This window comes from Vombatus ursinus, unplaced genomic scaffold, assembly GCF_900497805.2.
Source record: "Vombatus ursinus unplaced genomic scaffold, bare-nosed wombat genome assembly UNPS02006779.1, whole genome shotgun sequence".
NCBI lineage: Eukaryota > Metazoa > Chordata > Mammalia > Diprotodontia > Vombatidae > Vombatus > Vombatus ursinus.
Window position 1 is genome coordinate 20,499,122 of NW_020946557.1, and position 24,593 is coordinate 20,523,714.

Here is a 24,593-nt window from a genome sequence, read left to right on the forward strand (position 1 = left end):
CTACAAAATAGTTTTAATGTTCCTGACTTTAACCCAGTCCAAACAGAAATTCATTCAGGGTCACAAGATGGCATATAAGGAAGAGATGGGCTCACTTTATTTCATATTGTATTACTGGTTTAGAGGGCAAAGTAATCTTGTAATTAAGATTAGCCTCCATATGATTTGGATTTTTCCTTCTATATCTCTATTCCTGGCCTCTTGAAAACAAATATGTTTTTTTCCCATAACATAAGTCAGTTGTACATTTAATTTTAATTTGTGAGAGTGTCTGAGGCAGTCAAGGGGGATAAATTCTGCTTGTTTATTTTGGTTTCTTTTTTACAGCTTTTTTTAGAAGCATATTCTACAGTTAGCTTAATCAAACCATGAAAATAAGTGCTAGCCCATAGGCCTAAGCATTTTAGGAAGTCAGTAGAACTACTACAATCAGTCAATGGACCTAATGAGAAAAATAAACATACCAATTCCTTTCAAGTAATTTGCTTGTTATGTTTCTTCTTTTGAGGAGGTCTAAGTGTACAGCCTTGAGTCCTCTTAGTTTACTTTTCAGGAAACAAAAGGATAGGGAAATGGTTGATTTCATAGCCTAAAAAGAAATGGGAGTTACTTCTGCCCCACATGCTGAAGTTTAATTCCATTCAGCACGATTTTGACAATTATGATAAAAATGTAAATGTTATATGCTATGTCATGGGCAGAAATGTCAGTGTTACTGGCCAAGAGTTGCTCAGTGAGGTCTGGAAGAGTTGCCAGTAAGTGCCTTTGCTTGCAATGTACAGATAACTTGTGTGTCTAGGAGAACTTTAAATTTATCCTAATGATTTGCCCTTAAAATCCTTTCTATACTTGTCCTCAGGAAAAAAAAAATAAATTTACAATAGATAAAATTTAAAAAGCACTATGAAACTCAAATTCACCTACAATGGAAAGGAAAAGTTTTTCACAAAATTTAGTTTGTTGTAAGGGTTCTAAAATGACTTACTGCTTTGCAAAATATGCTTTCTGGGCACCCCATTACCATTTTTAATGGCTTAAGTGCCCTCAGTATATAAATTTAAACTACTAGTGGTTCCTACATTGACTCATTTGGAAGACAAATGGCTTTAATTGCCTTCCTTCAGATTCAATGTTAATTTTAGACATCAGGCATCTGATTAGCAATAACAACCAGGAGAGTCAGTGCAAAATAAATGGGTCAGCCCCAGCTATTTGTTGAAGTAGGGGAACACAGCAAACCTGTAAAATCCACCCATAAAATAAGATAACTGCTTACTTACGTGGGAGAAACTATTTATTCCACGTGGAAAGAGGTGGATTTATTTGTTTTCATAATAAACTCTATCAGGAATGGTGATCGAGTAAAGAATTCCAGTTAATCAAGCATCATGCTTAATAAATAATTAATTCTGGAAAGATTACTAATTTCCCAAGACTTAAAATGCAATAAAGTATAATTAAGACAAACTATACTGAAGATCATTTTCATTCATTTTATCTGTCTCCTTTTCCTTCTACTGGTACAGTAAACACATTAAGATTCTATAATGCTTCCCACTCTAATTTCTTAACTTCAAGTGTCCATCTATGAAATTCAAGACTTCCAGGTAACACAGAGTTCCCATTGGTGAAATGCTCGCTAACTGGTCATTCTGCCTTTTTTATATCCCCTAAGCAACATGAGGCTGGAAAACAGCATATGTTGCAATTTTGGTATTTTTGTATCTATTCACAAGGCTAAAACCTTAAACTGATGGGTAGGGTTTTTTTTTTTTTTAAAGCTAACAAAAAAGACTATGAATGTATTCCAATTTCTTTCTTTTTTTTTTTAGGCAATTGGGGTTAAGTGACTTGCCTAGAGTCACACAGCTAGTAAATGTCAAGTGTTTGGTCTGAGGCCGTATTTGAACTCAGGTCCTCCTGACTTCAGGGCCAGTGCTCTATCCACTCGTATTCCAATTTCTATGATATTTCTATAATGCTGGTATTTCCTTGCCCAAGAAAAATTACCTAGAACTGTATTGCTTTTTTATGTTTCTCAAGATACCTAATGCTTCAAAACTAAAGAAAGGAATACATTCACCTTATCATTATGCTACTACTCAATGTGAACATGAAAGGACTGAGTCACCATTTGAGTTATGGCATAAAATAATAATGATGAGAACTGAAATTGCTCTCTCCAAGATTACAAGTAATCTCTTAACTGCCAAAACATATGGCCTTTTCTCATTCTTCATCCTTTGGTATCTCTGCCACATCCAACATGGTTGACCATTCCTACTCTCTTAGATAAACACACCTCCCTTGGATGCTTTCCTAGTTCTTTTACTGCATAAGATCAAAGATTGAAAGCTAGAAGAGACCCTGAAAGGCTAGCTAGTCCAATCTGCTCATTTTTGGTATGCCCAAAAAGGTCATTATTTGCCCAAAGTCACACACGGTGTAAGAGGCAGGCATGGGACTGACTTGAATTTAGCATCTCTAATCACAATTATTCTTTCCACTATACTAAGCATTGCTTCTTCTCTCTGAATTCTTCAGTCTCCCTTGTTGGAACATCATCCCATTTAGTCCCCTAAACTTAGATGGCTTACCTCTATGGCCCTCTCATTTTCTCTCCATACCATTTCTCCTGGGATCTCATCACTTCTTCTGATTTCAATTATCTCTACATGAATGACTCCCACAAATACTTTATTAGCCCTAATGTTTCTCTTCTATATATCCATTGTATCTGTTCTGAACTTCAATCTTGCACCATGGACTCCCTTTTGGATATCTCCAACAGGATGTCTACAGGCTTCTCAAAACAGACACATCTGAAACAGAATTCATTATCTTAGCTGCTTCTCTCTAAACTGACCCTTCCTTGAAAGCTTTCTGTTTTATTGAATATATACCATTAGCCTTCCAGTTACCCAAGTTTAGAACCTTAGTGTCATCCTTAATCATTTTCTCTGTTAATGCAATCAGTTACCACATCTTGTGAATTCTTCATAAAATTTCTCACTTTTATTCCATTTTCCCTACTTGGACACCTCAGTATTTCAGACCTTTATCACCTCTCACTTGGACTCAACAGCCTTCTAACTGATCTCACTATTTTGAGTCTCTCCCCTGCCCCAATCCATTTATCACATAGCTACCAAAATAATCTTCCAAAGTTTAAGTATCCATGTTGGCCCCCATATCAAAAAGCTTCAATTGTTCTCTATTAGATATAAGGTAAAATAAAGATTCTTTAGATGAGAGTTTCCTTGAAGAAAATTCAAGCTCATATTTGTCTGAAATTGAAGAGTACTATGGAGTATGTGGAAATACATAATAAAGTGAACTCACTTTATAAAATACACATGCCTCATCTGGGATTATATTCACAAATCACAAGATCATAGATTTAGGACTGGAAGGAATCACAGAAATCAAATCTTTTCATCTTAAAGTTAAGGAAACAGCCTGAAGGCATTAAGTGACTTCCTTAAAGTCACACAGTTAATAAATGCCTGAGTCAACAGTCAAGCTCAAGGTTTTTCTAACTCCAAGCCCAGAATTTTATCCTTTGAACCATTTTAGTCATCTGTATAATGGACACTTTTGTAAAATGAGTAGAGCCTGGAAGGACACTTGGGCTTCAGTTTCAGTTATGCCGCCAGCTCTCTGAGTCACCATGTCTTCAACAGTCAAATGTAGCAGTCAGACTAGAAGATAAATTCCCTTCTAAGTTCTAAGACATTATGGATTGATCTTTAGTTTTATAGCAATGGTCTTGTTAACAAAGAATATCATGGCTCATTATTTTAGGAAAATGGATAACATATAAATATGTTTTGCTTGATTTCAAATGTATAATTGATATCATATTACTTGCCCTCTCAATGGGTTAGGAGTGAGAAAAATTTTGAAGGCAAATTAAAAACACATATGTAAATAGAAAGTTTTTTTTCTTTCAAAACATGCCTCTGAAAAGATATTTCAAAGACTGTTAATTCCATGATGATAAGTGATCAGCTGAAAAAATAAGTCCATCACTGCAAATGTATGCCCTTTACTATGATGAAGCATATAAAGTGCATTGCAAGCCTTTCACCTAAAAATCAAATGTCAATCTGCCTTGTACCACCAGTTCTTATTTAAGTTCCTAAACTGCTCACTCGAAAGGAGAGGCACACAGGAGGAGATGCTGTGGGCCTGAGATGTGGCCTGCCAGAGCATCTGGCACTTTGAAAAACAGAGCCTTGGGAATTTAGTTACAGAGCTGACAGTAGTTCTCTGTGTGAACATGGGAATGGCGCCTATTTCTCTGTAGTCATCAGAGATGAATACTCAACTCTGAACCTTTTTTGAAGGCACATAATTTGATAAAATGCTGGGACAAGTCAAAGTAAAATGAAGCAGACCTGTGGCTCCAACATTAAATCTATATTCCCTGAACCAGTATAGGGCAGGGAGACGGGAAGTGGCCATAGGTGCTTTGGATGGCTCAGAATAGTTAGTGGGGGACAGCCATACTGTGTTAGATTTTAATTTGCAGCATCCTCCAGAAAGTGCCCCTCCTTTCTCGAGAGCAGCTGTGTAGTTCTTAATTATCTTACTGAACATGAGGACCATGAGCACACAGAGTTATCTTTCTTTTCTGTTTGCATAGAACAAGCTTCCATTTAACTAAAGACACAGACCATTTTCATTTCATTTGCTCAAATTAAATTTCCCTTGGAATAAACAAAGTTTTAAAAGTTAAGAGGGAAGTATGGGGCAAAACATATGGGGGAGGGGGTATGTAAAACCAAATGTACTTGGAAAAAATGATTAGTTCAGATGTTTGATGACCTTCAAGCATACTCACAAATATAATCATTTCCCCTTGTGAATTCAAATCAGAAACATTAATTTCCTCATTTAAATATTCAACTGTCCATTAAATTTGGTATGATCTTCCTCCCAATGAAAAACATAGAACTATTACCTCATTGAACATGGGGCATTAATTTAAACTAACTTTAAATCTACTATCTTTATATGAGTTAATAGGAAAGCATAATACAAATGTCTGCCTAAAATAAATCTTTTAACAAAGGATACAATAAACTGCTAAGAAAATGTAATAGATCAAAATTCCAACGTCAAACAATAGTCACAAAAATTAAATCTCCTCTAAAGTTTTACCTTTAGTCTATCAAATTACACAGCTACACTAGGGCAAATATGAAATGATGATCATTAAAAGTAATTTTGTTTAAAATTAATAAAGGCATATTAATTTTACATATTTTCACCATACTCTTATTGTGTAACCAAAGGAATGCTATACTCATAACATGGGCACAGGAAAAAAAAATGGACTTAAGAGACAGGGACAGTTTGAGATCTGCACTGATGGAAGGAATACTCATAACAATTGAATTTAATCTATCAAAGTTTAGGTATATTACCAAAACCAAGTGATGTTGCTTTTTTTGAACCAATTTAACCCAATGGAATTCAGTTTAAAAAATATTAAACAAGACAAAGAAATGTCTTTTCAACTTCATCTAATAGCAAGTGGCCAAATACACATGCCTGGGTAAAAATCATTGACTATCCACTGCCAGCAATACAGAACTATAATCAGCAAATATAGTTTAAATCCTGGATCCACAGAACTTGGGCAATACAAATATGCTTGTAGAATTTTAGACAAAATATATTGTCTACAATATACATAATATATACAAAATATATTTTGAGCTACAAAAGACTCTAAGAAAAATGAGATAATTTCAAAATCATCCCTAATTGTCCTAATTGTTCATCCCTATTACTATTATCTTCCACATCATGACTTCCCTCATTGCAGTTTCAATATATCCCAGGTTGGCATAAGAAATTCAATGGGTATTTGAAGGGAGTTTTGTGGGAGGCCAGCAGATGACATGGAGCTAGTGACCAAATATTTAACCCAAATTTTATAATAAGGTACTGTAAACACCCCATAAAAGAAAAGGAAGAAATTCAGACTTCTCTATATGAAGGGAGGGCCTTCCAAATGGCAGGGCATACCCCTAACCCCCATGATGTGGAAGGGACAACTATTTCATCTTCAGTTCAGGTCCATTTCACACACATGCATGAGAAAGAAAGAGAGAGACTATAAGGCAGAGACAGACAGAGCTAGGCAGTGTCAGGCAGACAGTGAGACTGTCAGTCAGAGACAGAGACAAACAGACTGTCAGAGACTGAGACAGTCAAAAAGACAGACTGACAGAGTCAGAGATAGACAAGCAGGAGAAAATACAAGTGGCTCTTCCACCTCACTGACTAATGAGGGCAGGTAGAACAAGTCAAGCTGGTCTGATGGTATTTTTACCCATGGCTGAAATACCGACATTTAAAAGTAAAGATAAATGAATTTTTGAAGCAAATGCATCTTCAGACAATGTGGTAGCTACAATTCTATTGATTTTCAGGGATCAGGTGTGAAGACAAATTCAGAGAACATCAGGTGAGATTTGAGGGTGTGTCGATGAGTCAGGTCGACATGGCCTGGGCCCTGGAATATTCTTATGTTTAGTCTGCTTATATTCTCTCCTAATTGCCCAACCCTGGAGAAAATGGTCAAAGAAGATGGAGTTATCCATGGCCCTAAGGTACATGCCTGCACTCAGAGTCCCCTCTGAATAAGAAGCAGACACACTGCACCAAGACACAGGTAGTGATGAAAGAATTACCCATATTCACCAAAAGCTGTATCTCTGGGAACATGCAGTTTCAGACAAACCTGGTATTAAGGGAGGGGCAGGATTCTAACAACACAATACAAGCTTATTAACCCAATAGTATTTCTATCCAAATGGTATATAATCTGAAGCAAATGCTATTTCTCAGATTACTGGGTCTCTTATTCTTCTTTAAGAATAGTGGATAGTCCAAAGTGGTTAAGTCAGAGTCCTTTCTCCAGTCTTCTGCATTTTACATTATTAATAAGACTTTAAGAAACTAGGGTTTCCTTCTTTGGCATATTACCTTCCTAGTCATCCACTAAGGTAGCTATTGGGAAACAAGATACCAATCCTGGGTCAACCTTTAAATGACACTTTGCCCTATGCACTAGCATATGACTATTTCCACGTGCCAAAATTTCTGACTGAAGTGGGCACTAATTGCTTTAGTGGAAAGAGAATGTCCTCATCAATTTTTTTGTAAAAGTAGTCCATCAGCAGCTTCCATAAAAGCAGCACTGTCATCCCTAATTTTACCAAAGTTTATCTCAACACAAAGGTAACCTGACCATTACATCCCTAGCCATACAATAGGAATGACAAAATCTGTAGTATTCATCTCAGGGAGTTGTTTTGTAGAACAAATGAGATGATACAAAAGGCACTAGTGAAATTTTATGTTACTTAATTTAAATTTAACTGTTTTAACTAGCTGTGAAAGCTCAGACCATTTAACCTCTCAAGACTTATTTCTTCATTTGTAAAATAAGGGAATTGGACAAAATGACTTTACAGTATCTGTGATTCTAAGTTTCATTCAGAATCACAATTTGCCTGTCAAGAACAAGGCGCACACCACAGCTTGGAGATGCCACAAACAAGATTTAAAATCTGAGACAGAGAATGGCCAGGCCAACATTGAAAATCAGGGTGCTAGAATTCATAGCCAGGATTATCTGCCAAGAGCAAAACAAAAGTGTAAGGAACACCATCCAAGGACACAAGATAAGAAACTGAGGAGGAACCTGAGAGAAGGCCAAAGGGAATGAATGCATTTTTAAGCACCAGTTAGCCAACTCCTAGAGGAAGTCACAGCAATAAGAATGCTAGAACAACAGAGATAATAGGGATGATAGAGTGAATAGTGCTAGACTTACAGTCAGGAAGACACATGAATTTGAATTCCACTATGTCCACTTGGGTAGCTAGGGTGCATAGTGGATAGAGTGTTGGGCCTGGAATCAGAATACCCATCTCCCTGTGTTCAAATCTGGCCTCAGGTAGCTGTGTGACTCTGGATAAGTCACTTAACTTTATTTACCTCCATTTCCTCATCTGTAAAATGATCTAGAGAAGAAAATGGCAAAGCCCTCCAGTATCTGCCAAGAAAACCCCAAATAGGGTCACAAAGAGTTGGACATAACTGAAACAACACTGCCACTTACTATTTGGGTAACCATTGGCAAGTCACTTAAGGCCACCAAGCCTTAGTTTCCTCATTTGTAAAACAGGGATAAGAGAGAGCATCAGTAGTGCTCAGCTCTGCTCATATAGTGGTTATGAGGATGAAATGGGAAGTCAAAAAAACTCAGACTTTTACAATTGGAAGGGTTCTCAGTAGACAATCAATCCAACTCATACCCAAAGGAATTCCCATTATATCATCTCAAGCAGTTGACCTCCAGTCAAAGGAAAATCAACCACCTGACAAAGCAGCCCACTCTATTTTGGGGCACCTTGAAGTGTTTGGAAATATTTCTTGAAATCATATCTAAATTTGCATCTTTCAGCTTCCACTCATTGCTCTTGGTTCTGTTCTCTAGGACCAAACATAGGAAGTCTCACATCTGTTCCATAGACCTGAGCTTCAAATACTTCAACACAGCAACCAATCGCCACTGGCTTTTCTTCTCCAGGTTCCTTCAACCGATCTTCAAATGACACGTACTTAAGGGCCTTTCCTATCCTGATTGCCCTTTTCCAACATTCTGGCTTATAAATCTCATTATTAACCTGTGGGCCCAAATAAAATCAAAAGTTAAAGTCCACTAAAACACAAGATCTTTTTCCACCAAACTATGTTCTAACCATGACTCTCATTACTTGTAAAGGTTATTTTGTGAGCCCACATGTGAGAGTCCATTTATCCTATTAAATCAATCTTTCCATTTAGCTCAATGTTCTATCTAATCAAGGTTTTCCTAGGTTCTAACTGTCATCCAGCATGTGAATTCTCTTTCCAGCAACCTTGAGGAGGAAGTTTGCCATCTATACCATTGATGACTACTCTTCAAGTCTGCTCACTGAACAACTTCTGAATCCTTCTAATTACAATATTGTCTACTCCACATCTCTCCATCTTGTCCACAAGAAAAGTATGGATAACAAATAGCTACAAGAGAATTATATTCTAGAAGCTTATATTCTCCTTAAAGATAGGAATTGACTCACTTTTTAATCTGTATCCCCAGCACATGTAATTGTGCCTGGTATGTAGTAGGAACTTAGTAGATATGTGCTGATTAATGGATAAGATTAACTTTTATCAAATCCTTTGATATTCACACAAGATACTCCATTTCCCCCCAATGTATTTTCACTAACTGTCCCCCAGCCTAGAATGTCCTCCCTTTCTTCTCACTTTTACCTCCTGTCTTTCCTCACTTCCTTCAAATTAGCTAAAATCTCACCTTCTGCAAAATAGCTTTCTCAGTACCCCTGAAGGCTACAGGTTCCCTCTGAGAATACCTTTAATTTATAATATACACAATAAATCTTGTTTCTACATAATTATTTTCATGTTGTCTCCCTCATTATATTGAGACTTCCTGGAAGGCAAGGACTGTTTTTGCCTTTTGCTGTGTCCCCAGCACTTAGATTGTTCCCCATACATTGTAGGTACTTAATAAATGCTTACTGACTTGACCAAAATGTAGGTAAATTATATCTACAGTATTCCCTTAAATGGTCTAAGCTCATTTTTTTCTAAAAAAGAAATAATATTAAATAAGTATCACCTATTCTAAATGAAACCATGCTTGTTCTTTGTATATAAAGTGCTTTGCAAACCTAAAGTACTATGTAAACATAATAATAATTACTCATTATTATTATTATGATTATTACTGTTAACAAAATCACAAAGCTTCTCCTTTTCAATCAGAAACCTACATCTTAGATGGGGAAGGAGGTGTGGAAGAGAAAAAGGTTAAGAGTCTATAAAGTAAATGAGAAACATCTAGGGCTCAGATTCTGGCCCCTTAGCCTCAGAGGTGAGTGGAGTCAAACCAGATTGTGAGGATCTTTAAAGGTCAAATGGGATTTTATATTTTATTCTGGCAGTAACAGTTGAACAGTAGAATTTATTGAGCTGAGGTGGCATAACTAAGGTCAGATTTGCACTTTAGGAAGATCACTTTGGTAGATGGGTGGAGGATAGATTGGAGTGGGGAGAGACCTGAGGCAAGGAAACCAATTAGAAAGCTATTGCAACAGTCTAGGTCAGCAGGAGTCATATTTAGATAGAAACAGATCCCTGCAGGATACATATTAATTTGGAACACTACAAATTAACATTATGGTGAATTGTATTTTTATTTATTTTGTTAAACATTTCCCAATTACATTTTAATCTTCTTCAGTCAGAAATCAAGAGTTCAGAAGGATGCTTTCATTTGAGGCTGAGCAGCAAGTCTGACAACCTCTGAACCAAGTGAGAGGTATGATGAAGGCCTTTACTTGGGTGGATATCGTGTGAGGAGAAGGCAACGTATGAGAGACATGCTGTAAAGATACAGGCCACATACATTTTACAATAGATTGGATACATGGAGTAAAAGTGAGGAGTTGAAGATGACACAGATAACATCAGCAGAAAAACACATGATGAAAAGGGGGGAGGGCTACTAGGTGTAAAGAAATGGAACCTTGGCATTTCTACTGTGGCAGTGATATCCCCGAATGCCCTGACAAATACTAAATCATAGAAATGTCATAGACTGAAAAGGACATTCAACTCTGATTATGTGGAAATAGAAAATTGTAGCCAATTGCTCAGTCTGTCCAGCCTTCTTGTAATATGTTTCAGATTTCTAAAGTATGTTAAATTGACTGTTTAGAAACCTTGTTACTAGCAATTACAAACTCCTGTCAAACCTCAGCCCTTCACTTTCAGTCTGTTCCCAGGGATACCTGGGAAAGTCTGATGAAAGGGAGCAAATTAATCAGTTGTCCACATCCAAAAGAAGCTATATTTTCCAAAAGTGCAGGACACCAGCCACTGAAGTAGCTCCTTCAGCAGAGACCTCTCTACTCTCCCCTCTCTGAACTACCAAGTCTGCTCCGGGCAAAATTCGAAGAAAACAAATCAAAGGTAATGTTTATAAATCTCCCCTCCCTCCCCAACTTAACAGTGAATTTCATTTTTAGAATGAAACTCATTTCTACTCCAACTGTAAAACTCTCAGCTGGGATACCTATTTTCTGATGTGTCATCTCTCTGGGACAGCCCAGTGTAATCACTACTTCCACTGCCGATTTAAAACACTAGTCTAACTATAGACAAGACCCTGCTTTTTTGTAGAGGCAGAAACCTTGAGAGTTCAGTCAGATCAATTCCTGCCTCCAGGAAGGTCTATACTTAAGCAGCTTTTCTTTTTAAAGATCTCCAAAGAAGAAGCTTCCTTTCAGAATTTCTCTGGTACCCCATAACAAGCATATAATTCATTTCAACAAATATTTCAATACATGTTAACTTTCTGATTTGCCATGAAGTATGCTAGATCTGGATACACAAAAAAGGAGACAGTTTTGACCTTCAAATATACAGTCTACTGAGGTGAAATAATATGTCCATAAAGGATTTAGAAATATATACATATATATGTAACATACATACATATATAATACACATATATTATATATCTATATCTATATTGAGAGGGAGGAGAAGACAGAGCAGAAGAGGAGTAGGGAGGGGAGGAGAGGGGAGGGGGCAGGGTGGGGAGGGAATGAGATTGAGATTGATTTTGAGGATAGGGCACTAGTACCTACAGGAGCTGGGAGGCAGGTAGTTTCATTAGATATCAAATTAGAGAGTTTATGTTTAATAGCTAATATTCACAGAGCATGACATTACACATCGGGTCACCTCCCCACAAAAATAAAAATACTAAGGCAAAGTAAGGCTTGATATATAAATCTGACAAGGGAAGATCTGTAATTTCTCTATGTCAAAGTATGGAAACTACTTCTACCAATAAAGAGCACAAGCTTTCTACCAATAAATACTTGTTAACCATTTAATTGACTTAGTCCTAGAGGATTCCTGAGGCACACAAAGGTTAGGTGATTGATCCATGATCACCAGTTACTAAGTAACAGATATGAGATTTGAAACAAGTCTTCCTAACTCCAAGACCAGCTCTCTGTGTGATGTTGCCTCTATGAAAAAGTGTTAAAATATTTCAAATTAAATATTCACAAATAACACAGAATTAGAAGACTCCTAGAATTCCAGAGTTAGAAAGAACCTTAGAGGTCAAATCACACAATTTGCTACAATAATTAATGCTCCCTTCACACCTTTCTCTCATACTTCATTTTAAGGTTTACAAATCACTATCCTCCCAACCACCCTGTGAGACAGGTACCAGATAGCATAAAGCTGTGTTGTACTAATGGAAGCAGAACCATATGGAAACTGAGCAACAAATACATATGCCAAACAGCTTATTGGATGAGGTAGCATAGATAACCTATAAGGTTAATTCCATCTATAAACATATGATTATATGATCTTAAATAGGAAGCAAGGTTACAAAGAGCACCAGGGCCCAGCAATTAAGGACATGGGCAGACTACTAGCTACAAACTTGTCATTCTGATAAGCTGAACAGCCATTGACCAACATAGACATTGTCATTTTTAAATATTAAGAGTGACAATATAATATTAGAATCATTCATTCCATGTACCTATTACAACTACTATATCTCCCTCCACTAGCTGATGTTGCAGAAACCATCAGAAATAAGGGTATTTTAACAAGCACAGGGATAGGTATTTTGAGAAGGGGGACATGATGAATTAGTACAAGCTAGGAAAAAAATAATGAGGACATGGTCACAATATCACTATACATCAGTATCAACAGTGCAAAACTGCTTCAAAAAACTAGCACACAGTCAGGATCAATTACATGGTGTCTGACATGTAAGAATCACCAAGTAATCTTTCTTTTTATGCTCAACAGTGGTGTGATCCTTATTATTATATGTAGCACTATTCAGTGTTTCATTTTTGACTGAATATTTCAGAAGGGCATAAAAAATTATATTGGGCCCAGAACCCAATGCACAGAAATTATTATAAAATGGGAAAATACTTCTGCTAATATTAATAATAGCAATAATAATAATAATAACTAACATCTATGTAGTCCTTTAAGGTATACAAAGTGCTTAACATATCTTAACTCATTTGATCTTCACAACAACTCTGGCAGGTAGGTGCTATTATCTACATTTTACTGATAAGGAAACTGAGGCATGTAGAAATTAAGTGAGTTGCTTAAGGTCAAGGTGCTAGTATGTGTATGGGCTGGGATTCTAAGTCCTGCACTGTACCCACTGCACCAGCTAACTGCTTCACTGAGCCATCTAGCCCTAGCCCCTATGAGGGAAGTCCAAAATAGTTGGAATTATTTAGCCTGGAAAATGGAAAACTAATAAATATGTGATTTGTCATTTAGTTCCAAAGCCAGTCAATAATCAATCACTCATCAACTTGACTGAAAAGAAAATTATTATAAAGAGGCTTATGTTGACTTACATTGATCAATGGAAAGTTAGACTACAAAAACAGATGGAAGAATGGGTTAATGGCGAAAAAATTTTAATTTGCTATACTGAAAACATTTTGAGAATCAGAGACTACTACTATTCATTGAGATATAGTTATAATACAGATTTAGAGGAATGGGCTGCAAACAAATAAGATGAACCTCCAAAATTAACAAATCAGGTTGCTAAAAGATACTTGAAATCAAAATAGAGAAGAATGCAAATGAAATGGGTAAGAATAGACAGTTGTAAAAGTAAAAAGAGATGGTTTGCAAATGACTTGTTGATGAAGCTAGGGTATTCTCCCAAATTCAATCAAGGTAGCTTTGACAAAATCTCAGTGGATTAGGGGATCTCCCATCAAGGTGACACAAATCTAAAATATAAGTAATGGGAAAGAAAGACAATATCTATTAAGGCCAAAGTAATCTCTCCTCTTTACACCTCCCTTCCCACCACCTCTCCAGGTTGGGATGTAATGGAGGAACCAAAAAACAGGAATTTATGTTGACCAAAAGTTCTTGAAAGTATCTACTTAAGAATGTTGAGGTGTCTCAAAACCATATTATTCTGAGATAACTTCTAGAATTCTTGGAACAATGAAAATCTCAAGAGAAAAAAAATTATCTTAAATGAAGCTTTGCAAGAGGAACATCCTTTTTTCAAATCAGGTACCAACTTCTTAATTTAGAAAATATAATCATGTCATAACCTTGGTAATCTATAGAAGGTACAGAGAGATCTCATGGGATTTCAGCTTTGCCTAATACATTAAGTCAATGGAAGCCTGTGGAAGCAATATGGTAACATTAGAAAGACTGCAAATTATAAGTCAGAGGAACCCAAGGACAAATCATTCAATGTAAGGGGCAGCTAGGTGGTACAGTGGATAGAGCACCAGCCCTGGAGTCAGGAGGACCTGAGTTCAAATCCAGCCTCAGACACATAATACTCACTAGCTGTGTGACTCTGGGAAAGTCACTTAACCTCAATTGCCTCACTTAAAAAAAAATTCATTCAATGTCTCTGGATTTTAGTTCATTATCTGTAAAATAAGGGAAATGCCCTTATATGGCTCTAAGGTCCTTCTTAATTGTAAATTTATAATCTATATGACCCCACTCCTATGTTGTTTAGCCTTATTGACCTCCATGAAAAAACATCCTCAAAAAAAGATCATCCTCAACACATCTGGTATTATTCATCCTTATAGACTTCATTACCTATCGTTTATTCTTAAATTGAGGCAAGACTTGGAGTTTTCTGATCATCCCAAAACAGTATAATTCTGTCAGTACAACATTCAAGGCTCTAAAGTTCTTCTCTTTCTTCCCACACCTTTACAGAAAGTTGCTTAGGGGCAAAGATGGCACAAAGAATAGTGCAAAAAAGTTTGATTCCTATGCCTTGAGGTTTCCCCTACAACTTTAGTACAGCAATGTCTTTAAGATAAGCTACACAGGCCATATCCATTAACTACTGACTACAGCAAGGAAGTTGCTCTAAATAACAAGATTTAACAAGTTACTTGTCCTATTAGTCCATATGAAGATCATGAAAATACATTTACAATATCTTGGCAACATTTCTTCTCATTTCAATTCCCTCAAAAATGGCTACACACAAGTATTCACTTGTACTTATTTTTATTTAAACCATGAACCCACTGAAATTCTAAACACATGAATAGTTAGTTGTGGTGAATATGGGTATTAGCTATGCTGTACTTCCTAAATCAGTGGTCCTAGATTCAGTGATTTCAACATACACATACACACAGTACTTAAACAACAAGAGATTTAAGTTTTTGTTTTAATAATTTCATGATACCACTTGAAATAACCTGTGACATTATCTCATTTCACGAATGGGGTTGGAAGTCATTGATCTATAGGTGAAAAAATGTTTTGTGGATGATCAAAGTATTTAACTTTTTTTAAAATTTTTATCCTCTTATCTATTTGAATACTATCATAGCCTTTCACTTAGCTTTAGATATACCAACCCAAAAAACCCAATGAACAAAGTAATATAGAGTTAGTGCAGTTGCAAAATACAATTTCTGTTTGAAGCCATATTTACATTGACAAAACTGGAAACCACTTGAGCTCATATTTAAATTAACATGTGTATATATATATATATATATATATATATATATATATATACACACATATATATATAGATAGATATATAGATAGATATTTACAGGAAGAGATTCCTGGTGGTCTCTACCTCACTCACATATGAGCAAGCCTGGTTTATTTCAAAATTCCTCTTGCCTGAGCTTTGGTCTGGAAACTCAGAAGATCATTTTTCCTTTATGAAGGGAGTCCTGTTAAAAAGAGAAAGCATAGAAAACAGATCTCCAAAATCCAACACCTCTCTAAAATCGGGGCAAAGATCTACTTTAGGATTATGAATTAAAAGTTGTATTCCAGGTGAGGGAAAACTTCTTAAGAAGACATAGTGTGCTTTACAGGGCATTAAACCTTTAAAAATCCCTTGGTAAATAAACAATCCAACTTTAGAAGGCACTAATCCATAAGTCAGGAAAACTATAGGTATAATTAATTCAGCTCCCAATGACTATAAACAAGGTGATTTTAATATCTCTGAAAAGTTTCGAGAAAATCATTTTTGCATTTTATTCCTACAAAAACAAGATCCATCAAAGGTGCCCATGTGGTTAACAAAAGTAGACCCAGCAGAAAGAAATCAAGGTTCTTTCTACTATAAATCTTCATGGGAAAAACATAGGAGATGGAAGAAAAGAATAAAGTCATATAATTGTGAATTCATCCCTAGTTATCACCTTCCAAAGAAAAATTCCTAAGTGAATCAATGCGTCTAGACTGCTCATGCAGGACATACTGCATAGCTCCTTTTTCTATGGCATTCCTATGCTTGGACTTTCAGTGAGTTCATATTAACATTGCAGAGCTTCTTAAGAGTTTGAAAACTACTAATAACTTGGGTTCCATACCCATTAACTGATTCTTCTCTATGCCCTAATCTTCTCATCCATAAAATTAAAAAGCTATTAACTAGTCTTTTTTTTTTCTTCCAGATGAAGTGTTTCAAGCAATACACTAAAACTCTGTTGTATTTGAACTCCTCGAAGTTAAGTGCTAGATAATATTCAAGTTATTAACAGTCACAATATTTGGTCAAGAAAATGATGTGTCAGCCATCGTATTCCAAATTTGATTCTAATTTCTAAATGTCATTGTCTTGTAAGTTGGAGAAATAGTACATGCCATGAATGCTCTGGGTCTTAATCTTAAGTCACCTTCATGAAACTTTTTCAGGTATAGAAATTATGCATTTTCAAATATAACTAGTTATCAGTTTTTAAAATGCCTGACTGTTGTGACTAGCACAGCTACTTAAATGTAACTTCCAATAATTAGTTCATTAATTGCACACTGATCAAGATTTCTCAGGAGTACTATTTACCATCATGAAAAAGGATCAGAACAGACAATTCCTAGAATAACTGAATGCATATCATTGGAAAGAAGCAATTATTCTACTATCATATCTGCAGATCTGTAGATCATATGTTCATGATTTCTAACATACTTGGGTCTCATCCAGTGCAAATGACTGGTTGAAGCAATCTACACCACTTATTCAACAACCTGCTTTTATTTTTACTCTGGTTCCTGCTCCAAAAATATAATGACCAGCTTTTTAAATCTATCAAACAGGAACATTTGCTGGTAAAAACAAATTTCTTTATAATAAGACTTAAAATGTGTAAAATTTAATTTTTTGAAAAGGAGCAAGAGAAGGTAGCAGCAGGGAAAAAAACTGGTTAGTTTTTAAAAACATAACTATATTCTACAGCTAATCACTTTCAAAGAGCTCTTCCCCCTCAAAAAACCTCATCAATCTAACAGTATATTAATCACAGTAGTCATAACAACAACAAATATAACAACAATGTGGAGAGACTCAGCATCAGGAGACTGTTCATCAGCCTAGGAATATTTTAGCCACAGAAACCCACAAAAGATCAGGAGATGCTTCAAGCAGCATCAATGGAGGCAGCACAGGCATCAATGAAATGACAGAGAGCTACAAGTATAAAAATGAGTGATAACAATAACACTAAAGTTATAAGAATAGCAATGATGCCCTATTTATTTTTTTTAATATTACGAGGTTATTAACTAGAGTCAGTAGGGTATATGCTTTCCAATGTTTTACTGAAATTGGCAGAGTTTGTGAAAAATCATCTCTGGGGAAGCTAGGTGGTACAGTGGATAAGAGCACTGACTCTAGAGTCAAGAGAACCTGAGTTCAAATCTGACCTCAGACACTTATGAGCTGTGCAACCTGGGCCAACTCATTTAACCCCAAATGTTTCTAAAAGAAAAGAAAAAGAAAACCACCAGGTTCCTGTGTGGTCCACTGGCATGTCCCTTAGAAAAGGAAGTAGACTTCATATTATATGGTCATAACCTCAACTCCCATAATATTAAAATTATATAGAAAAGTAATATTTTACAGTAAAAAACAGGGTGTCTGAAAATTTTTCATAGTTTACAATTGCACTAAGACTTTTGGAACACCTTCAATAGATAATAAATCAACACAAAATGTCATGATAGTATACAATAGCTTTGGTTTTATAAGAAGGACAAGCCTGTAGGCATAACTGTATATTGATTAAGTTTGTCATCAGTGACATCTGCCTTCATTTTTCCTCCTCCTGTTCAGTCAAGGAGACTTGCCAGTCTCTTCCCTGACTCCTTTGCCCCAACTCAGATGGTTCATCCTACATAGTATATCAAATCAAGTTTACATCCTAGATTTAGAGCTGGAAGGGACCCTGGAGGTCATAGAGGTCATCGAGTTCATCATGCTTCTCATTTTACAGATGAAGAAATTTAGGCACAAAGACCTCACTATGATCACAGAACTATTAAGTGTCTGAGACAAGATTCAAACTGAAGTCTTTCTGACTTGGGTCAGCATGAGACTAGAATCCAGCACTCTACCACATTGTGTCACAAAACTGACTCCAATTAAAATTTGTCTCTTCTGCACGTTTCTTACTTCCACAGGATTCATCTGGTGCTTGGCAGACAGACTGGGACTTAACCAATAAATACTGGCATTACAAACACAGATAAGAATGAGAACAAAGTGAAGAGTCATGAAAACACAAGACGGACTGGGGAAGGAATAGTCTCAATTTGGCTACTACACAGAGTATATGAGAATAATAGGAAAGCATGACTGGGCTGGAAATATATACTTTGAAGGCAGATCATGGAGGGCCTTGAATGACAAGCTGAAGGGCCTTATCCAACAGGCAACAGAGAGCCACTGAAGATTTTGAGTAAGGAAGTAGCATGATCAGAATTGTACCTTAGCAAAAAAATCATGCCGCAACAACATGGAAAATGTTTTAAAGGAGGAATGATGGTGTCTTAATGTAGTTTTAATGAGGGTTGAGATTTCAACACAGAGTACAAAGGAGAATATAGCACCACAAGTCAGAATATGAGCTGAGTCAGCACAGAGAGGGTAAAGCAAGCCAATTTTAGTGGTGGAATATATTCCCAATTTAGAAGGGCCAGTCAGGGAGGATGGACGAAGGTCAGGTCCCACTGAGCACCTCAGTAAAGAAGTGTTCAAACCAGTAAAGCCTGGTTGATTTTTATAGGGGTCAAGTAGTACCAGATATTGAGGAGAAGGAGTGGGAAGCCTGGATTAGATATGTAGATAAAATCTTGGGGCTGATTCTGATTCATTGGGGAAGTGGGAGAAAAAGGGAAGATGGCAGCTGGTTCATTGTCAGACTTCCTATCACCAGGAAAGCTGGCCATTACTGCAGGCCTTATTTGACTTGGGATTTGGGCTTTCCTAGTTGTTTTCAGGGAAAGGTTCTCAAGTTCTTTTAAATGGTACCACTAATACAAATAATAAGGGTAAGAGGATGGGCTGGTTTTAAAAGAAAAATGCTGAAGTCATTTTCACTATTCACTGTTTTCAGAGAATACCCTTTAAAATTCACAAAGTCACTTAAAAACATTGGTATTCTTTAAACTCTGCCAGTTCTACCTGTGGCATCAACTTTTGCAACAATAACATTTTCCTGGAAATAGAGATAATGTAGAAAGGCAGACAGCATATGCTGAAATTGGGTGTGAATCCTGGTTCTGCAGTTTCCTACCTGTATGAACTTCAACACTTTGCCTAACTTTTCTAGACCTCAGTCATCTAATTTGTAAAATGTAGGGGTTGGACTAGATGACCTTGTATACCCCTTCTATCTCTAAGTCTATGATCAATCCTATGACCCATTTCTCTGCAACTTCAGGCAGGGTAAGACATGAAAAAAATTATATTCTCACCACTAATATTTCAAGATGTGGTTAGATTTCAGAATCAGCTGGTCCCATCTTTAGAAGAGCTAATGCTGTGGCCTCCTAACATTTCTTCCTCACACTGGCATCAGCAAAACAGAAACAAGATTTAGAATTACATTTCCAAAGTTATAGCAAAAGGTCTTTTACAGAAAGAAATCTGCTTCCCAACCAACTTTTTAAAAGCACATCGGCTCCATAAAGTGAGCTAACATCAGCATAAGTAAATGAAACAAACCTAATAAGGCATATGAATTCTCAAATGGCTTTATCACATCAGTGATGAATTATACTAACACCAAGATGATTTTCATCAGAAACTTTCTGGATTACAGGTTTTCCATGAGCACAGACGGTCATTCCATTCAGATCTGCTTAGCCAGACCTTGGAGTCAAATGGATTTAGCACTTCATTAAATCAGAATGTAATTGTGAGGCTAAGAGTTAGTATGGCATAATTGATAGTGAGATAGCCTCTGACCTCATGAATACCTGGATTCAAGTCCTACTTCTGGCACATATTGGCTATGAGACCTTGGGCAAATGATTTAACCTTAACCATTTGGAAAAAAAAGAAAAAACAACCAAACCATTAGTACCAATCTTCATTTCTCACCAGGCTGAATTCTGAACTTGACTGAAATCTCATTTCAGCCAGAAATTCACACATCCAAAGTACCTTCTCTGCTCCTGATTGGATTGCTCCTTTCAAACCTCCATCAAAGAATGGCACCCAGGCCACTCATCTCCTCCTTTCTCACCAGGATGTACACTGGACTTTTCCATCAAGCCCTTCTCCATTATGCCTTGAACTTCATATCTGGTACTTTTTCCAGCTTTTCAGCTTCCTTTTCTGTATTATCTTAATCCATTATAATGTAAGCTTCTTGAGGGAAGGAATCATCTTTCCTGTGCTTGTATTTGTATTCCCAGCATTTACTACGCTGTATAAAACATAGTAAATACCTTAAAATTCTTATTGACAAATTGGATCCCAACTCCCTAACATTATAATTTGGAAAGCAGTTTCTGATGTACATTGACAAAGTGAGTTTCCTCATTAAGTGTTCCCCACACTAATGAAGTCACAGACCTGGGACACTCCCTTCCTCCAAACCTACTCTGTCTATAGAACACTATTTACTAACTGCTTTGTTTATGTGTGTATTTAACCACTACCCTCCTCCTCCAATTAGAGTGTAGGCTTCTCGTGAATAGGACCATCTTCTAAACTTCTTTTTCATCCTCCTCCCCTCTAGAAACTCATATAAAACCTAAACTAGTGTTCAACGTATAGTAGGGATCACAATATGGACGTAATTAATATTTATCAACTGTTTGAAAGTGGATATGTAGAAGAGGTCAAATCCCCACAAAATGTTAAACTGCAGCCCAACAGTTAGTTGTATGACCCAGGCACTTACTTTTGGTACAACATTATACTGCCCATGACTACCAGACCAATAGCAAAGATGAGGGAGCAGTTTCTGAGCAAATTGTTCATTTAACTCACAAAGCAGAAACAATTGCAGGCCCTAAAAGACTAAGTATAGCTTCTTATTCCAAGTAACAAGGAGGGACAGGGAGTAGAACTATGATTTAATTGGTATAGAGAATTCTAAGGCAAGAAGACTACCTCTACAGAAGCAAGTTGGCACCTTTTCTGCTAATAATAGTCTTAGTGAATTAGTGAGTGCCTAGAACACTGCTCTCAGTTAAGTTACTTGCCCAGAGCTACACAGCTAATATGTGCAAGAATAACTGGAATCCAGGTCTTCCTGGATCATGGCTGGTTTTCCATTCACTATTCCATGCTTAAAATAAAGTAAAACACTAATAAACAATCCAGTTCTGGATCTCAAGGAATAACAAGAAAGGTGCACACTCCTTAAATCATTTCTACTCTGTAGGGTTTACTACAAATAAGAAAGTGGCATGGGAACTAGACCTTTGATTTTGACACAAAAATTGTCCAAGGATTCATTGATAGGTCCTGCTGCCAATCATACTTGTCAACAAGCAGAAACATTGATAACCGGAAGCTTAGACCTCATGGTACACAGAAACCTATGGGCCACAAGCAACATTTTCAGTTACTTCATAACAGTTTTAGTTCCAAGGAAGCATGGATACCATCGAATTTAACAGAGGTCAGAAGAAGATGCAAAGAACAGATAACAGAATGGGAATGTCTGCATCAGGTAAAATTATAAACTAGTCAGAAAATCCTAGAGATAAAGCTGGAATTTACAGACTAACCATTAACATCTACTAACCTGACATATTCATCTTAGGTAGGAAGAATAAAGGTGAATCAGAAAATCTCTTCTCATTAATCAGTTAATTATCTGAGCTGAAGTTTGGTTTCTCATTTAAATTCTACAAGCTCTAGCTAGTGATGTGACTAGCTGTCTAAAGCAAATGTTGGCTAAGCTAAAATTTTCTCATGACAATTTCACTGGTAAAGGGAACTCCTAGAAGAGAAAACTCCCTCTATTGATGCAGGCCAAGACCTTCTCTTGCAACTTATAGTCTTAGTGAGCTACCTACAGCACAGAGAGGTTAATTGGCTTGTTCCGTTTTAAGATTCCTGAGGGCCAGAATTGCTTCATTGTTGTTCTTGTAGCCCCAGTGTTTAGAGGAATGAATTATACCCAATAGAAATTAAATATTTACTAAGTTGAGCTGAATTGGAATGTGGTGCATGATGAAGAGAATAGAAAATACAGCGAAAGAAAAGCAATAGATATTGGCAGTTCTTTGGCTGACAGATTAGTGGGGGTGTGGTTGGGGTGGAGTGGCACAGCTTCCTTTTGGGGATGATATAAAAGCAAAGAAATATTTAGCTATGGATCTCTTTTTTTTCCCATGGAAGATAGGGGTTATGACATTAGATCAGATAGTAAAACACTTCTGCCACAATTCAGTGAGGCAGAATGGGTTCTTTGGCACTATTCTAGTAGGTTACCAAAATGAGCACAGGCAAATTATTTTGGAATAATATAATTTGTATGAGTCACCATCTCAAAATAAGATATATTATGCTTAATAGCACTAAAAGCCAAGCAGAAATAAAATTATCTTTAAAAGTGGCTTTGTTTATGAGTTCCTAGTATGCTATGCTCTTCCCTCCTTCCAATAAACATTTTCTTATCGCCTTTTCACTTATCAGTTCAGTAACTTCAGGCTTCATCTGAAAATACAGACAGAATGCAAAATAGATTAGGTGGAATATAGAGCCAGGCATGTCACAAAGCATTTCTGATGTTCCTGCAACTGCAAGGCATGGCTCATAACTTTTGTGAGAGAAACTAAAAATAATCCAGATTTCCATATAAAATAAAACCTTCTAAAGCATTCCTGGAACTTGATAGAGAATATTCAGCTACTACAGGTTTGAACGAATTCAAGACTGCTTTGCTGTGATGGAAATTTACAAGAGGGTGTCAATAACTAAGATAAATCTACATTTTTCACAGACATATATACTGACTCGGTACTCATTACTAGAGAGTCTCATTATTGCATGTTTGAACAAGTAGCATTCATGTGTTTCCACATAAAGTGGACAATATCATCAGTGATAACTTTCAAAATGGTGCCCATCTGATCCAAAGCACCATAGTTGAATGAGGAAGTAGATATCATAAACTTTTTACTATCAAAAGAGAAATGCATCATAAAATGTGGTCACAACAAAAAGGAGACACTTATCTAACATCAAAAAAAACTACATTATATCATTATCATATCCTTGAGAACAACAGCTGAAGTGTTATAAGGAAAGGACAAGTAAGCCAGTATTATTTGATCATACAGCATGCAAAGGACAGCAATGTATCAGAAGCCTAGAAAGATAAAAAGATGCCAGACTGTGAAAATCTTAAATGCCAAACAGAGGACTTAATATTTAATCTAGGAAATAATCGGGAGTTAATGGTGGTGGTTGTCCTTCATAGTCAAAGAGAACCAAAATGACATCAGTACATCAAGATCAAAGTACTGTATGCCTGATTTTGGCTTTTCAGATCCATATGAACTCAGAAGGCTCTTCCACAGGTCAGGCACAAACAATCCATATGAACATTTGGAATGGAGATGTTTCTAAATCTGCACATTTCATGTTTCTTTTGAGATACCACAATATTGCAGAGCAGTGCCTTCTTTGATGTGGGCACACCATGCTGGATGGTCCTATTTCAGTGTCTCCCATGTCTCACAACCCAAAGTTCCAAAAGTTCTTCAAAAAGATTCCAAAATTCTTGAGAGAGAACTTGAGAGTGTCTGTAATGCTTCTTCTGACCTCTGTATGAGTGCTTGCCTTGTAAAGTAATTTTTAGGCAAAAGTACATTTAATATTCAAACAATGTAGCAAGCCTATCAGAGTTGTGCTCTCTACAGCAGGATTTAGGAGTTTAATGAGTGGAGGGTGACATAGTCAGACCTACATTGGAGGAAAATCACTTTGGTAGCTGTGTGTAAGTCTGAGGCCGGAAGAACAATTAGTAAGCTACTGTAATAGTATAGATAAAAGGATATGAAGGCCTCAACTAGGTTGGTAGCATGTGAGATTTTATGAAGGTAGAAACAAGACTTTAAAACCACTAGATTTGACAACCAGGAATCTGAAATACCAGTGAGGAGTCAAAGAAGATAGTGAAGTTGCTAAA

General features: G+C 36.5%; 1 protein-coding gene across 2 annotated transcripts in view; it reads right to left on the bottom strand.

Moving 5' to 3' along the window:
* PTPRK (protein tyrosine phosphatase, receptor type K) overlaps nucleotides 1-24,593 on the bottom strand; it is a 723,664-nt gene that overhangs the window by 552,770 nt on the left and 146,301 nt on the right. The window lies entirely within an intron of this gene.